Raw genomic sequence first — 19,256 nt, 5'->3', positions numbered from 1 at the left:
TAAAAACCGTAAGTGTGAAGAATGTAGATTATCCTAATTAAGGAAGGACAGATGTTAATTTCTATGATTATAAGAATGCAAGATGAGAAATATCTAGCACAATTATACAGAGAGCATTTCAAGAAACATAGGCAGAGAACAATAAACTCTTGGATTTCATTTGCAGTTTTTTGATATTGTGTTATATTTAAATGTCTACAATTAATAAATGTGCCTAGTGGTAATCGTTATTTCATAGATATTCTTCCTTGACTGCCCTTCAAATATCTTTTCATTTAGATTAAAATTTTAATGTATTCCTGGAGTTTAAGTGTTAGGTCCTTTTATTAATAGTTTTTTATTCATTTTAAATGAAAAGGAGATGATCAAATAATTTTAAAACGTTAAAATTTCACAAAGAATATATTCTCAGTACATTGAAGAGAATCTGTATGTCACATGTATATGTTTAATTACTAAAGTACATTAAACACCTGCTCTATGGCAAGTCCCAATCCATGTCTTTTTTATTTTTTTAATTTACATGAAAGGACAATATTTATTTAAACAGAGCTAAATGGGGTAACCGTGGTATTATCAGAGTGCATACAGAGGAAAAAAATGGAGCAGGGCCGAATGAAACTCTCTCAATGGCACTCCCACACCTTCACTGTTGGATCTACACTGCCTGTAACCACAGAGGGGACATCTTGTGGAAATCCAAGATGGTATCTAAGTGTTCATGCACAGTGAGGGTCTTCATGCATCGCTTGTTCTTGTAATCCCATACACATAGGGATTTGTCATCAGCACAACTCAAAATAAACTTCCCCCCAGAATGGAAGAGAACTCCATGTACCCAGTCATCATGACTCACAAGGGTCATAAGGCACATGCCGGTGCTGGTGTTCCACATCTTCATAGTTTGCCTCTAGATCCAGACAGCAAGAATGGCCCAGGCTTGCCACTGTTTTTAGTCTCAGATCCTGTTGCTTCAGAGATGGAAGAATATGAGTTTTCTGGAGCCCAGGCAATGCATTCTACCACATGTTCACATTCTCAAAACTCAGCCTTGCATTGCTTTATCGCTGCAACCCATCATGGATCATTGGAACAACTAGCTGTCACAGTGCCATCCTAATCCGGCCTCACCTTATGAACCCATTCTCTGTGTCCTGTCAATGTCTTCACACAGTAGCCAGTTTGTACTTCCCACATTGACCTCCATTGGGCACAACGGCTACTAAAGAGACATTAGGGTCATGGCCGTGCATTGTTCCGATGAACTAAAAATCCTTAAAATCCCATAGTTTAATGGCCATATCTGCAGAACAGGAAACCAGAAGCTTGCCACTGTGATCAAAGGAAATGTCTTGTACAGAGTCCATATGCCCTTTCAGAGTTCATTCAAAAACTCCAGCCTTAAAATCCCACACTTCAGTTGTAGCATCCTCTGAAGCAGAGACAGTAACACCGAACACAGGGTGGAAAATGATTCGAGTGAGTGGACTCTTATCACCACTCAGTGCATATTTCCTGGTGGACGGGGTATCTATTCTTTTTTTGTCTCCTTTCTGACCTAGAGGACTACCTGATACAAATTCTTCTTATGCTTCATTTAGCTTTGATTCTAATTCCATAACTTTCTTTTGTAATCTCGTAACGGATGTCCATTTTTGTTTTCAAAAAACCAGCATACTTCTTATCTAATTGGTCACTCATATCTAATTCATCTTCATTTTAACAACTGAAAATACCTCTTCATAGCCATTTGAACAAAGATAATTTGCTATAGCTCAGTTTAGTTCATCTCTTTGTCTCTGGGACAGCACCATTTTGGCTATAATGTTAATCTTATTTGATAGAGTGGTGTTTCATTCCTTCAGGAAATCAAAAGTCTTCGCAATCCCTAGATTTACAATTAAATATTCTGCAAAGTGGCTTCCACACAGGAGAAAAAAAAAAAAATCTTTTGCAAGTGAAGCCAACCAGTAAGGAGGAGATATTCAACAAATGTGGTTGATATTCAACTACCGCGGGAGGAGGATGATATCCTGTCAAGACGCCCATGGAGAGAGTTGTGAAGGTCCCCGGGGGCCCCAAACCCGGGCCCCTAGAACGTGAGTGAGGGGAGAGTCACCCCCCACCCCCGCCAGCCAGATCGCCCTCCTCTGAGCCTCTCTCACTGCCGCCATTTTGAGAGTGAGGAGAGAAGAAGCCTGGTCCATGTATTTGAAGAAAAGAAATCTATCACGTATAGTTGCCTGTTATTATAGCATCATCGGGTACTTCAAAGCTACACCACCAAAAATAGAGCACGACATACAAAGCCTGTGATATTTATTTCATGTTGTTAAATAAAGAGCTTATCAGGAAAATAGGAGTTTGGACAGAAGGCAGATAGGCAAGGAGGTTTCTGGCAAAGAGAAATGTGTGGGGGCCATAGTAATCAAAATTTTGGCAAAGGTTAAGATAACTTTCCTAGAATGAAGAACACGTGATTAGCTTACTGCTGGCATTAGTGTCAACTAATATAGACAGCATTAATTAAAAAAAAAAAACAAAACATAGATCTATTGAGGAGAGAAGGGGAGTCCGGAAAACATTTTATGAAACACAGTGGCATGGTCATAGTTAGAGTGGGTGGAATAGACTGGAGACACAGAAAATGGGAATTCACAAATTGGTGGATCAATAAGGATCCTTTCTCTTTTGCAGTTGTCAGAATCTTCAGCTTACTTCAGCTATGAGGAAAAGGAAGTTATTCTTAAATAAAAATAAGAAACGTAAGCCCAGTCAGATTTAGGAGTTAAGCATAGCTCTTTTATGGTGGGGGAGTTAAGATATAAGCTTTTCTTGCATAACAAGCCATCTCAAAACTTAGTGGCTGAAAGAATCAACATTTACACGGCTTGTGATTTTGTGTATCAATAATTAGTTCTACAGCTGGGTAATTCTTATCTCAGCTGACCTCACCTATTCTTTATTATTATGTTGCCCATTAACTACATGATGTTCTTTCTTGGGATTTTCAGGCTATCAGCAAAGGCTGCACAAATGACTGGACCATGAGTCCTTCATCAAGAAACCGAGCCTCAGTTTGATTACAGGATACTGCCTGGATTCTAAGATCAAGAGTGGAAGAATACAAAACATCTGGAGCACTAGGTTGAGGCTTGGAACTGCCCCAGTGACATATGTGCCTCATTCTGTGACAGAGGAAATTGCACACCTAATCCAGAATTGAGAGAAAGCAGAATTTAATTCACTTTGGTAGTAGTAAGAAGGGCCATGGACCAGGGATTTCACTCAGTGATTCTGCTGCCTGCCTCACAAGCGCAAGGTCCTGAGTTTGATTCCTGGTACCAAAAGCGGGGGTGAATATTTGTTCATTTAAACAAATAAAAGAAGAGCACTCCATATCTCCATCTCTAAATAGTGACCCTGGCAATTTCTAGTACTACTTCCAACAATGGTAAACTGGATGTTGAAGTTCTGGCTGCAAATTTTACCATTTCAACATGAAATAGACATAGTAGAATTCTAGTTTCTCACTACAGAGGAAAGACTGATTTTCTAATTTATAAAAAAATTCACAGTTTTACTGAACAACTTTAGCTCCATTGTCTATATAAGAATCAGAAAGACATAAGACTCTTCAGTTCTGGGCCTGTGCTTCTTCTTGGGATAGTGGTGTGAGAAGAAAGCTTCATAAATCCTAAACTATGGACCAAGAGTAAGAAGTTGAAACATTAGTGGAAAACCATAGGTTCTTTCCAAGTGTAGAAGAATGAAAACCCGAGAAAGAAATAGAGAATATCCACTGAGTAAAATATGTGGGTTTTATTGGACTATAACATTTGCTATTAGCCAGGTACTCTTAAGATGTTTATGCTATGTAAATACATTTTTTAAATAGACATCTCAATATATTTTTCTGGATAGATTTCTTATTTCAATTCTGTTTTTACTTTTAAACTAAGTATTTCATTTTGATGTCTGTTCTTCATCTGAAGCATAAGTTCTCTGAAACAGTGACTGCATCTGCTCTATTTTATTTCACATAGATTCTGCAAAGATGTGGTCTCCCCGCAAGTTTCCATTGATTTTTTTTTTTTTTATTAGGTGTCAAGACCTATGTTAGACAAGGGGAAGGAAGCCAACGCAGGATAAGCATGGCCTTGGTCTTGGTGACTCAATAAAAAACAAGGCTATTGTATCCCGAGTGATCTCCAGAAAAAGAATAACATGAGTAGACTGTCCTGTGAATGGCCAATCACCATGTTTTATGTGATGAGTTTATGCAAGTACCTGCAAGGATTCTGATATATGAGAAGTAGCAGTTTAATATGCTTCTGGGCAGTGAAAGAAGAGAGTGAGAAACTCTTTTGGAGATATGTATGGAATTTGTCATGTAATGCAAGGAAGAGAACAATACCCCAATAAAATGTCTACATATACTCATCACTCTATGCATGGGGAGTGAGTGCTCTTTTGAAGGTTTAGTGTAATAGAATATGAGAGAGTGTTGAGTAGCAGTGCAGTCAATAAGTTTGTTAGCTTCCATAAACCAGGGCCAGGTATGTAGCTCAGTAACACCCAGCCTGCCTGGCAAGCACAAGGTCCTGAGTTCAACCCCTAGTACAAACAACAAAACAGATACCGTATGACCTCATAAGATAAAAAATACAGATTTTGTGCAGACAAAAATGAGGGGCTTTTGAAGAAAAAAGTTTTTCATATCAAAATTGAGTGTGTTTATATTTATATATTTGTAAAATATACTGTCTTCGTAAGGTACTAGATACATCACCTCTTCCATTTTCATTTATACTTACAGATAAAAATTGGCTGGCAATTGGTTGAATGTTGGTTAAGACACATGCAAGAGAGCCAGAATATATGTGTATGTGTATGTGTATGTATGTGTGTATATGTATATGTGCATATATATATATATACACACACACACACACACACACACACACACACACACACACACACACACACACACACACACACACACACACACATTCTCCTCATCCTAGTGCAGACTTATCTGGACTCATTCACACTGAGGTGGTTTCCCACTTCTCCTGAACATCAAGAGTAAGTTTCTTAAGGCCCAAGACCATCATTTTCCTTTTCTCATTCTCTGAGAAAGCAAAGAGCCTAGACCAGGTTCCGGCTTTGGGGAAACAGCCTGTACTTCTTCAGAGAAGATAGAAATGTAGAGAGTGTTGTTGCCATTAAAAAACTTTACAGAAATATAATTTTAATAGAAACAGCAAGGACCCAAAAGAGAAAAAATAGCCTGTTGGCTCTTCCCCAACCTCAGGGCAATTAAAACACCTGAGTAGATTAACACATGTCCAAACAAATAGAAAAGACATTCTTATATAAAAAGTTTTTAAGTGATCAGGGCAATCCGCTAATCTAGGATATGTGTTAAACCGTAAAAAACAGATTGCCAAGTATACAAAAATGTGAGAAATGTAAATGTAACAAAGGTAATGCATATGATAATATTCAATGGGAAAGACTGGATATGCTGCAACTGAATTTGGTAAACAAGGTGAAGAAGTTTTTGTACTTTTGTTCAACATCACACTGGAAACAGGAAAGAGTAAATATGGAAAAATTGTTTCAAATTTCAGATTATAACTGGTCTATTCAGAAAATACGCTGCTTTTCAATCCCCTGAAAATGATCCCAAGATAAATAGAGAGAGAAAAAAGGTCAACAGGATTATTGGGAGAATCCCAGAGTGTGATGCAGATTATCATAAATTTGTCGGTCTGTAATACAAATGAACAGCGTATCAAGAGATAAAGGGGATAGTTTTACTCCAAATATCACTGAAAAATAAAGTGTTGTCAAAGTACACAGGCTAAAGATAAAGTGCAGGCCAATCCTCTGCTATACTTATAAATGTGTTTATCATACTGGTATTAGGAATGAGAAAGTAACTGCATTTAACTTTATGCTAAAACACAAAAGTGAATATAATCACTGAGTACCAGTTATTTTTTAAGATTCAACATTTATTTATTTAGTTAGTTTATTGGTACATTTTAGGTATACAATACAGTTACATTTATCATTGGGATCTTGCACCTTTAGGTGATATAACTTAGTTCTTTTTTTTTTCCCACCCGAGCTCTCCTATCACACTCCACCCTTCCCTGTTTAGGAAGACATTGTTTACATGTTTTTCCTTTTCTCATAATCTTTGTTTTGCCTTCTTACCTTTCCCCTACTCCTCCCACTCCGCCTACCTTTAGACGTTTTCTTCCTATTACAAAATATCAATTATACATTTTAGTCCTTATTTACATTTTTAGTTTTTCCCACCAGAGAAACTATTCGGTATTTCCACGTGAGTCTTATTAATTTCACTTAAAGAGAATGGCCCCAATGTGCATCCACTTAGCTATAAAGGTCTCTAGGTTTTCATTCTTTATGGCTGAGTAGCACTCCATTTTGTAAAAAAAAAAAATACACATCTTCTCTACTCAGTCTCCACTTGATTTGCAAATGGGCTGTTTCCAAGTTTTAGCTATTAAACTGTGATGCTACGAACATAGGTGCACATATGTCACTGTGATATGATTCTTTTAATTCTTTTGGAAAGATCCCCAGCAGAGGAATGGCTGGTTCAAATGGAACCTCTAGTCCCAGCTCTTTGACTTATCTCCGTATTGATTTCCATAGTGGTTGCACCAGTCTGCACTCCCACCAACAATGGAGAAGGGCTCCTTTCTCCCCACAACCCCACCAGCATTTGTTATTGGTTGGTTTCATGACAGCAGCCATTCTTTGTAGGGTGAGGTAGAATCTCAATGCTGTTTTCATCTGCATCTCTTGAGTGACCAGTGATGAACACTTTTTCATGTTTATTTGATGCTTTTACTTATTTCTCTGAGAAATGTCTGTTCATTTCAGATGACCATTTTTGAATCAGGTATTTATATTTGGAAAGCCTGATTTTTTAAATTTATTTATATATATTCTAGATAATAGTCTTTTGTCTGAGGAACAGCTGGTCAATTTTTCCCCCATGTTGTTGTCCGTGAGCCCACTCACACAACAAGGTTTGGGAGCTCCGACTGGGAGGGTAAGGCACAGAATCACCAGGGACTCCGGGGAGGTTTCTGGAATACTTCTTCTTAGGGAAATGCACAGGCTTATATAGGGACAACCATTGGGGAGGAGCATGGGAGGAGCATTTAACATTTGGCAATATCTTATTGGAGGTACAGGGGAGTGATTTTTCTTGGGCGAGGTGAAGGATTTACAGACTAGGGACAGAGGTGTAGCCTGTTGGACCCAGCATCTACCCACTTAGGTTAGTTAGCTTAGCTTTAGCAAGGTCTCTGAGTTAGCTCAGGAGACAGGAGTGCAGGACACCTGGCCCAGCCAGGCTTGAACTTCTCCGACACCCCCACATTGTAGTTTGTCTCTTAACTCTGTTGGTGGTTTCTTTAGCAGTACAGAAGCTTTTTAATATGATGAGATCCCACTTGTTGATTCTTTCTGCAAGTTCATGTGCTACAGAGTATTTGTTCTTAAAGTCTTTTCCTATGCAAATGTCTTCTAGAGTTCTGCCTAACTTATCTTCCAGCAAGTTTAGTGTTTCTGTTTTTATATTTTGATCTTTAATCCACTTGTATTTTAGTGTAGTGCATGGTGAAAGATAGGGACCGAGTTTTAATCTTTTGTAAATTGAAATCCAGTTTTTCCAACATTGTTTATTAAAGAAGCTATCTTTCCTCCAGTGAAGATGGTGGCCTTCTTTGTCAAAGATGAGGTAGCTGAGTACATCTGAAGTTGTTTCTGCATCTTCCAGTCTATTCCACTGATCCTTGGGACTGTTTCTTTGCCAGTGCCATGCTGTTTTTATCACAGTGGCTTTGTAGTATAGTTTTAAATTGGGAATTATGATACCCTTGGCATGTCTCTGTTGTCTAGAATTGCTTTTGCTGTTCTAGGTCTCTTCTGATTTCATATGAATTTTTGGATTGTTTTCTCTAGTTCAGTGAAATATACTGTTGGGATTTTTTATTGCCCAAAAAAATTACAAGAAATTAAGACCGTGAGAATAAATCAAATGATACTGGATTAGGGTAAGATATACCAGCACAATTCATTTTATGTTTATGTATTTTTTTTCTAATTTCATTGTCTTAGAGGGCCTAAAAGAAGACACTTCAATAGCAATGAGCGTAGTTATGCCCAGATCTGGGCTTCTAAATACCATTTTCTAATAAGAAAAAAGATAACACTTTGCAGAAAATATTTTCTAAAATTTGGTCAGGGAACATACAAACTGAGCTTAAAATCAATCTTTTTATATTCCCAGAAAAAAAATTTTTTTAAATGTATATGTGTAAGTCACTGGAGCTAAGCTGGTAGATTTTAACAAACAGAAACAAAAACAGGCGTTAGCTACAAAACAAATAGTGGTAAATTGGATCACACCTACAGAATAAGAATTTATGAATTGATGAGGACAATGATCAAATGCATTGAGTATTTATTAAAAAGCACATTTACTTTTACACTTTTACTTTTATAAATTATTAAATAATAATTTGTATATTATTAAACAATAATTTATAAAAATATTAAATTTATTAAATAACTTATAAATGAATTATGAAATATATAATTTAAAATATTAAAATCATAACAACTTATAGAAATAATGTAAGATAAAAAGGGTTGAAATAAGTGTAAGTTTAAATATATCCAAACCTCTGCTATCTGTAAGTTGAAAATGCAGAGAGTCTGTAAAGCAAGATGAAAGTAATTATGGTTTCTTTCTTTCTCTTTTTTTTTTTTTTCACGTTTGAGTTGTGATGTGTAAAATGCTACTCTACAATTCTAAAATAACTGGGGCTTAAATTGGGCACAGGAGAATGCTTGTAGCTCTAACAAAAAAGATATTCACAAAGATATTTAACAATAAGCTTCATTTAGGGAGAGGTCTATTCTTTCCTCTTCTCTTTCTAATTTTCAATAGTGTAAGGAGAGATGCTATTGATAGCCTTTTAACTGAAGATGATAATGGCTCCTTGGATATGTCTCGGAAAGTACAATGATACAAAGACTATTCTGGGTATTTCTTGAGTTAAAATAATAGTGTGCGTGTGTGTGTTGGGGGGGTTATGGGGTTTGAGTAAATTTCATAAAGAGTGAGAACTGTTAAAAAGCAGTCACTGTGTGTTTTTTATTTCCCTAGGTTCCACATGATCTCTGCCACTATGGTGCCTGTAACTCCACAAAGGATACTAAAATTTTATATTGTGTTTGAAAAATCTGTGTGACTGCCAAGAGAATACAACATTTGTGGGCATTGAAAGCATTACATTGTATAATGATTTGTAACAATCTTTTGTTTTATGTCACATTTAACCTCTATACAAACATATATATCATATTGTTGCACGATGCCCACCTAATTTTAATAATTTGACTAACAGAATAGCTGGATTTCAATCATTTGTGTAACATAATAAAAAAAATGTAATGCAGTTATGGTGACATAACTCATGGCAGAAGGTTCATTGGATATGACAAAAAGAATTTGGGATTAGAGTGTGATTTCTTTAAAAAATAAGCTGACTTAATTTTTTTAAAGCACGATAATACTATTTTCTCTGATTTAATCAAAAGATCTTATAGGAAACCATCTGTTTCTAATGCTATTATGTACATTTTTCATTTGGTCTAAAGATATTAGAGTGGCGAATATCTCAGACAGCCTGTAAAAGTGGAATGTGTGATAGATATATAGTATTTTTGGAAATCATTCATCCACACAAAATGGAAATTAATGGAAAACTTTCTGAATTAAAATAAAAGAACAGACAATATGCTCATGATGAGTTTGATGTAGTCCAAAGTAAAGATATATGTGTGCTTCTCAGTTGAAAGCTTGAATGACTTGTTTAGTTTCATTTCTAAAGATGTTTGCCATTCTGATGAAGTAAATGTCTCCATTTGGAAAATCTAATATGGCCAAGCCAAAACAACGTGGAAGTCAAATGGAAGGCTTAGTTTGCTTTCAGGTCAATGTCAGTGCAGAGCATCTTTTTGATCTTGAAGACATTGCTCAACACCCCTCTACTTTAGATTCTTCATCAATGAGCTACAAAGATAATATATTGTCACAATATATATAAATAAAAAGGAGATGAATGGTGAGAAAGGACAAAACATAAAAAGTTAGTCAGAAAAGAATATTAGACTGGTTGAACTAAAGTTTTTTAACTGTTATAAATGTAATTAGAGGACGGATGATGTGTTAGTCAGTAATCCAATGCTATGATAAAATCCCTGGAATACACAATTAAAAGAAGAAAAGTTAGTTGTTTTACGGACTCAAGGGTTTCATTCAGTGGTCAAGTGGTTCTAAGTCGGGAACATGGAAGGAGAGAAAGTTCTCAAATGCCAGTGGTGGAAGAGCTGGAAAATCTGTTCCAGCAGAGTGAAAGATTAGGTGGAGTGAAGGATCCCTGTGAGAAGGCTGAGGGGTTTGTGCTGGGGCCAGTAAATGATGCTCAAACAAAGGCAAAGACCAGCGCTTCCCCGAGAGAACAGCAGCCACACGCTGAGTGACAGTGAGGACCCAAGATCCTCTGATCACAATAAGAACAGATGAGTTCCTAGCCTGAAAAGCAATGATGGCAAGATTCTCTAGGAAAATCAACTGCATGCAATCTTCTCCATTTTCCTTTTATGCCATTCTGGCAACACTTCTCAGGTGGATCTTGCATGCCAGGAACAACACTGGCACAGATCAGCGAGGCATTCCCACTGAAGCTGACCATTAATTAATCCAACACAGAGATAGTCGATGTTTGTCTTTCATTCAATGTTTTGTACCATTTTTCAGTGTCCTCCCATATGTAATTTATTGAATATATATATATAGCCTTGTGATTGTTAACTGATTATATCACTTGAGTAAGAAAGGCCCAACTAAATTGGATCAGCAGTTGTGGGTGTGTCTGAAGGGACTTACTGAAGACAGAAGACCCAACCTGGGTGTGCACAGTACCAACCAATAGGCCTGTTACCTGAATGGAACAAAAGCGAAAGAAGATGGAAGATGCTTCTGTTCCTCTGGAGGAGCTCTAGTCTTCACCTCCACCTTGGAGGTGGTCTCATGGTTTCCAGGACCGTCTTCAACTTTCCAGTGCAGGCTCTTCAGCCCACATCACGAAGTCTCCAGCCTTCCATCCTGCACACTTTGCTCCTGATGTGAACTAGAGTGGGACCTGAGAGCGAACCCCAGGCCTTCAACCTTTGATTGCATCTTTCAGATCTCCAGCATGCAGACAGCTTTTTTGCACTCTTCAATACCTGACTCTTCAGGAGGCCACTGCAAGCCTACCTTGTAAATCCTTATATATTTATATATCTTACATTAAATCAGTTTCTCTCATGAGCACTGACTGGTACAAGCCTACATATTTTCAAGTTTTTGTTTTGGATAATTATAGATTCCAAAGAAATTACAAAATTAGTACAGAGAAGATGCATTTACCCCTCATCCATTCTTCTTCATATTTTAACTTATGGAAAAAGTATAGTAAAAAGCCCAAAAACCCAACATCAATACAATCTACATGTATAATATTATATCATCTTGTCACATATAAAATCATGGAGTTTTAGAACCATTCCTCTCTCTTGTGTACTTACTACCATAAATGATTGCTGATTTTTATTAAATTATTTTTACTATCAATTGGCCTGATCAAGTAGTATAACACTTTTTCATTCAATGATCTTGATAGCACTTTTACTGTATGGATGGATATACACATCCATACTGGGTGAGCATATGATATAACTTAACAAATTTCCAAATGAAATATCACAACTGCAAAATGGGGCTCTAGTGAGGCTGTAACAAGCTAATATTTATCTACCTATACGCTTTTTCTTAGCATGTAACCACTGAATTTCTATAATCTCAGTGCAATGTTTAAAACAGTTCTTCCTGCCCTGACTGAGTATGCCTGCCTATGCTATGCAAACTGAAATACAGAGGAGAAAAGAAACAAAACAAAAACAAAAATGATGCTTTCAGTGATTTTATTACTAGCTATATTAAAAATTTTGAAATAAAAGCTTTGTTATTTGAATGGCTTAGGTATTTTTTGTTTTTCAAATTTGCCCACACCAATGTCCCAAAATGTGCAGATTTTAATAAACAACTGAATAAATAGGGACAGAAATGGGCTGTGTTGTGTTCTTTTCCCCCTGGGAAATTTCTGAGGATTTGGTACAATCACATCAATTATAAATAAGCTATGGAATACCAAAGTTCATAGAGGATGAAAGGTCATTGGAATATACGAGTACCACAAAGGCACACTCTTATGAAGACTATACAAAAAATATTTTTTGGCTTGTAAACCATTTACACTAAAATTACAGCAGTAATAAACTTTTTCCAGTATATGACCTCTCAGCCACGACATTCAGACACAGTAAGAGAATGACTCTACTCAGTTTCTTCTGTGGGTCAGATGTGAATCTGTGTAATATACCTGTGACTGATATTCCTAAAATTAGGTTAACAGTAAACTCAATATTATTAGATGGGAAAAATGCAAGAATGATCTCAGAAGCCTATATTATTTTTGAATGTTGAAATCACAAAATAATATCCTAGCTATTATCTGCCATATGCAGACTTTGAAATAGGAGCAAAATTTGAGAAGATATTGGTAAAGAAGAAATATAAATCTGGAAAAATAAATGAGGATAATGATATCAAGTTATTTGAAGGGCAGTAGGAATTACATTCTTACAAAGTGTTTCATATGACAATAGTCACTTTGAATACATTATCTCATTTGCTTTACATAAGCACCCATTTTTCTTCTTTTCACAGGTAATATGGAGACATTCAATTCTTTAAGTTGCCAATTCTCAAAGCTTTGGTCGAGCTTTGGATACTGCTTGATTATGGAGCAGAAACAGCTGCCATCTCTCTAACTGGTTAACAGAACTCTTCACCTCTTTGAGTATTTAGAACTATTGCAGCATATCAGTGATGGACAGACTGCACTTAATGCACATTTAGGTTTGATTATGTTCTTAAATACTCCCGCCTCTCTCTGTGGGCAGGAATGCCAGGAACCACTGGGAAGTGGTTAAGGAACAAATTTTTAGCACTGGCCTAATTTTGAAATATGTAATTAGCTTTATCCAGGACATTGAGTCATTCAAACCAGATTAATCAGAAATATATATTATGTGAGAAAGAAATGGGAGAGATCACAGAAACCAAGATGCTAAGAAGAAATGTCTTGAAGGTTTTAAACATGGTTTCAGTAAGCTAAGTTATAAATATCCCAGAAAAATGAAAGAAAATGACATATTCACTTTAATACAGTGTTGTAGGAATACACTGTGATTCACAGAAAAGTGATGAAATTAATAAGCTCTTATAGAATCCACAAACAGTTAAAGTCCTATATTAGAAAGCTATATTTTTCATGATTAATATATGCATATTAATGAATTATTAACTGCCTCACTTAGTTTTAATTTTCTTAGCTTTTGTCTAATGCTCTTTCTCTGTTATACAGTGCTGTTTAAGGCACTACATCATAGCTGAGCTCCATGTTTTCTTAGATTTTTCTTGGCTGTGATGTTTTCTCAGCTATTCCCTGAAAGATGTAGCAGTGCTATTTGATATCTTTCATAATGTCTCTCACCTGATTCTTGAAACTGTCCTCATGATGAGACTGAAGTTAAAATTTTAGGGCAGAGAGATGACATAAAATTTTTATCATATGACATTTACTACAAAGATTTATCACTGTTAACCTTGACATTTGACCACCTGATTTATAATTGGTGGGATTTCTGCATTTGCAAAGTTAACTCTGTTTTCTCCTCTTCTAACTGTACTCTTTCTAAGAAACTGATATATTCAACAGATAAGAATGGGAAGTCATAGTCCTCTTCCTTGATGGCGAGGTATTACCTTAAATTTTTTTTTTATTTCTTCTATCTAACTTTTTCTTAATCCTTGCCCACCTTTATGATTCACTTAATAGTTTATTTCTGTTAGCAGAGGCATATGGTGATATATTTTATAATTTGGGTTGTAATTTAATGCTATCTTACTTATTTTATTGCTGAAATTATTCTTTGTTAGGCCACTGGAGAGTTTTTAGTTGATTCCCCTGAGGGTTTTCTTGGCACACTTGTGTTTGCCGTAGCTTGGATCTGAAATGTTCCCCAGTGGCCCACGTGTTGACAGCTAGTTAGTTCCCTAGTCCATGGTACTCCCATAGTAGAATGAAGTTAGGTCCCTGATGCCCCTAAAAGATGTGGGATCCTGGGCTCTTACACTCTGTGCTCCCCAGTTGCAATAAGGTTAAGAGTTTCCTCTGCAACATGTTAGGTCCCAAAGCATGGAGGCCTGGAACCTTTAAAAATATGAGTTAAAATAAGCCACTCCTCTTTTTGTCAGCTGATCATCTCAGATAATTTTTCACAGTTATAGAAAGCTAAAACATTCATCATTTTTTTTGTTTTGTTTTGTGCCATTGTTTTGTTTGTTATGGTGTTTTGCTTTTGAGCAACTCCTCACTTTGTGGCGCAATGAGATACTTCAAGCTCTAGAACTATTCCAGTTCTGTAACTGTCCAATTCTCCAGTGGAGTGCTAGTTCCTCAGGTTGGGAATTGGTATTAAAATCCATGTGTATATATTCAATAGGTTAATTTTGGTTGAAATTTAATTTCTTCAAGACTTTTCTCAGAAAGAAACAAATACGTATATACAGGCTCTTTATGCATATATGTGCCTAATACTGTGAAAATATTCCTATCCAAACATCTAAATCCACATTAAATTATAGAAGATTCCACACTGATGTCTTTAATTTTAACATAATGCTGTTTTAATTATTCCAGGCCTTTTCCATTATCTATAATTTATCTCTGCAAAATCTATGAGTTTATGTCATTTCTAATAGGGACTGTGCTGAACCTATACATTCCCTTGTGTTGAACTGACTTCTTCAAAGTACTGAATTTTCCAGTGCATGTGTGATGAAAGTGAATATGAAATCTATCCTTTTATTTAGAACTTAATTTTATTTCCATAGAGAGATTCCACAAATACAGTTTGTATCTATCTTGTTAAATTTATAAGGAGATAAATGTATCTTTTTAAAAAGTAATAAATACACAGCCTATTTCATACTCTTTTAAGTGCCCACAAGAAAATGTATACTGCTTTATAAACTATGACAGAGAGATTAGGAGTTATGTCTTCTTTGTTATACCAACATGAGTTCTTGATTATATACCTAGTAATCTAAGAACTTGAAATTTAAGATGCAACATTTGACTTTTCAAGTCGCCTTTGTTGCATGTGTGTATAATTATGTCCTGTTTTAGAAAGAAAACGTATCTTTAGTCACAGGACCTTAATGTCTTTTTATATATTTTCAAAAGCTCTCTGACATTAACTAATTACTATTTTTTTCAATGAAATCATGAGCATATGGGTATAGTCCCTTTCTTTAACATCTTAACATCTTGACTAGATTATAGGATATTGTGAGGTCACCATCCTATGATTCTGTAATTGTTCTATATTCTATGTCATATGGAGAAAATGAACTAGATCTCACTCATAAGTATGTGTAAAGTAAGTTCATTTAAAGACACTAATAGACACTGGGAGATTGTTCACTAATTTTTGCATTCTAAGAGCAACATTATATATTCTATTCATCATTAAAATTACACTTAGGTCATTTGACAAGGTTCTGGCCAAAAGAAGGGCAGTGGAACTGTTGCCCCTTACTATCAGGCAGGCCACACTCTCATTCAGTTGTCCCAGGATTCTTTATTAATGTCAATGATTAAAGTATCAAAGAAGGAAGGAAGGGCCAGGGATTTGGCTCAGTGGTTCTGCTGCGTGCCTTGTAAGTGCAAGGGTCTGAGTTTGATCCCCTGTACCAACACTCCCTCAAAAAAAGGAGGAAGGAAAATAAAATCAATATGTGTGAAATCCACACATGTATGTGACGTATCTATGACATACATGACATGGTAGATATTTAAAATTTGTAATGCCAAAATTAAAATTAATTAATATTAACAAGTCCTTGAAATTTTGTTTCTGAAAAATGTTGTTTTTTCCTATAATATGGCCATAAGGTCGCTTTTATCAGATTCACTGCAAGATACTTTTTAAAAGGCATATTGTCATTTTTTAAATTTGTTCAACTGAAACCTATGCTAGCAAACTCCCAAGTTTTAGGTTTTTTTCTTTTTTAGTAATCTCATTAAAGAAATAGTACTTATGTTTAGAAGATTTTTTCAAATTAACCACTTCTTTTAATCCACATGTAAATCCACTTCATTTGCCAGGATTTTTCAAAATGCTTTACATATGCAATTATTTATGTCCTTTGTTATTTCAATAAAAAGAGAATAAAAGAGACTTTCACAACTATTTAACAGATTGAATTTCTTTTAAAGAAATTGAATTAAATAGATCTAGGAAAAAAATGATGAAGCCAATTAAAAGGTTAGTACATGAAATGTGTGACAGATGGCAGGACCTTTCTGGCCCCCTGCAGCTCTGCCAGTGCTGACTGTGACCTGCAGCTCTGACAGTGAGCTTGGGCTCTGACTAGCTTGCAGAATTTCACCTGCCACATCCACAGCACTTCAAGGCCCTTGATATCACCCCAGGATGCAGCCTATCTATCCAGTTCCAAAAATTGAGATTTCTATGTGAGTTTGAGGAGGCTGGCCCCTTGCCCCAGGGGTTCTACCCTTTTATGGAGATCAGGCTATGAATTCCTCTTTCATACTAGGAGTCATCCTCTGCAACAGCCCCCCAAGGAGTGTGGCTAAGTAAAAATAATATAATAAGAAACCAAAAAAAAAAAAAAAAGCTTCTACTGCCTGCTTTGTTAATAAAGAGCAGATTACATTCTCTGGGGCCATGCTAAATTTATAAAGCACATGTTGTGCCAGACAAACTTGATTGGTTTTCTTTTTATATACTCACTAAATTAGTGGATAAAAGAATAGAGTGGATAGAAAGTATCTTGATCATAATAAAACAAGTTGATAGCAATTTACAAATACACCGTCAATGAGATTTTGTTTGAAAATTTAATTCAAATTACCTTAGCTGCAAGTACTGCCACATAGATTGAAAACTGAATGACGAATGACCATAAAGAAAAGATAATGAAAAATACTAACACAGAAATCTATCATGGGGGCTTAAGAACTTAGTGACTATCATAGAAAGAAGCTAAATACCCATACTTTAATTTCTCACTTTGCCTACTTATTTCAGAGGTTTCATAGGTAACAAAAGGAATTATTAAAAGTGTGCTATCCTGAGAGAAATTGGATTTCTTATGTTTACTAGGCTGCAGATATTAATTTTTTACTCCATAACTTCAGCCACAGTAAATTCTGTGGAAATGCTGACAAGCGCAAGAAAATTTTTAATAGTCTCTCATATGGAGAGTGGGTGAAAGTGAGAAGCACGGATCTGGAATTTGTGTGACTGTCAGGTGCAGTATCTGCTATGTGCGTATAAGATTCTGTTATTAATTGTATAACTTACTGTCTATTGAATTGTGCAAATTCAGCCTTCAAGGTAAAATGCTGTTGGTTGAGGTCATAGTTGAATTATCTTGTTCCCTGAATCGAAAGAAAGGTTAGGACACAGGAACAAAACTGAGTCCTGGTCTGCCTCTTAGAAAGTAAATAAATTTGTCATGTATTGCAACCTTTTTCATTTTCTTTTGCCTTAATGTAATTGTAACATAATGATAGCAACATAGAGTTACATAGGTCTATGACAAGGAAATAGAAAACATGTTATGCAAACGTTAAAGGCTATTAAAAATAATGTGTAGGCAGCTGTGGGCATTAAAGCATCTGATGTTTGCAATATGCTTAGTTATTCACCTAATTCCAAATAAATATTCAATTATTAATAGTGGTGATCGTGGTTAGGTTGTTGTTCTGGGAAATTAAACTGAGCCTACCTGGGTAGGAACCTGATATCCCCACCCCCAACTTTTGTTTTTTAAAAAAGAAACATGATCTGTCTCTACCTCCTCCATTGCTAGATTTTATTCTTCATGTAACCATACCACTTCGTGATAAATTCCACACATTACCTTTTTCCCTTAGAAAAAAATTCCACACATTTGTACTTTTTAAAGTTTCTGACTGATCTGCACAATTCTTTAATCTTTTCAGTACCCCTTCATGGAATTGATTAGGAGCCACTGATCCATGTCTGTGCAACTGCACAGGAAATGACACAATTAACCATGGGTACTAAAAGCCAGGCAGACTCTATCAATAACTGACTTATCAACTTCCTAACATTCAATATCTGAAGGTGATTTATACCACTGCTATTTGTTAATCAGCTGACTAAAATTTGAAGGCTTGAAAGTCTCTGTGTTTTGACAAATCCCCTCGCTCATAAGAGTATCCATTACTTCATCTGCAAAATGGGAATTATAATCTCTGCACTGAGTACAGTACAATATTTTTATGAGACCACAGGATTATTATGAGACCCAAATTATTATTTCAAAGTTCTTTGCATCCCTTAAGTACTTGAGAAGATAGATAAAGCTATTAAGTGATACATTTATTGAATAAGAAAGAGAAACCCAGCTCTCATTATTCTCTTTATAGCATCTAAACAGGGATATTTTTAGCTATTATGAAATTTTTATTTGCTTCACAAGTAATTTCATTTTAAGTTGTTAGTGAGCAAGCAAAATAATAGGCTATATGTATTTTTGAAAAACTTGGAATACTACCTTCTAAGAAGTTCTTAGCTTTTACAATATTATAAAATTTTCATATCTATTTCTATTTATACGTATGTGTGTCTACATATGTGTATAGATATGTATGTATATATGTATTGAAGACAGTTTTTCTGACAGCTTCAAATATTGTCTTACCTGGTTCAAATTAAGTGAGTTAGAAAGACAGCATGTGTTTGAACCAGACAGGCAAGGCATTCATTCCTCATTCTTCAACTTTTAGGCAATAAAATCTTTGAATACATCACCTCACTTCTCTCAGTTGTGGTGTACCTTCTTTATTTATTGCGATGTATAATATTTTTATTGATATGTAGTAGAAATCTGTTAATATTTTATATTATGCTTCGATTGTATGCTAATATATTATTAACACTACTTAGTTATATAACTGCAGTAGAAA

General features: G+C 35.6%; 1 pseudogene; it reads right to left on the bottom strand.

Annotated features, from left to right (window-relative positions):
• Positions 1-626: 626 nt before the first annotated feature.
• On the bottom strand, positions 627-1,814 carry LOC104854065 (annotated as a pseudogene).
• Between the last annotated feature and the right edge of the window lie 17,442 nt (positions 1,815-19,256).

The sequence above is a fragment of the Fukomys damarensis genome, unplaced genomic scaffold (genome assembly GCF_012274545.1).
Source record: "Fukomys damarensis isolate Sample0158 unplaced genomic scaffold, DMR_v1.0_HiC HiC_scaffold_32, whole genome shotgun sequence".
NCBI lineage: Eukaryota > Metazoa > Chordata > Mammalia > Rodentia > Bathyergidae > Fukomys > Fukomys damarensis.
Note: the sequence above shows the minus strand (reverse complement) of the source record. Positions and strands in the feature narration are given on the sequence as shown.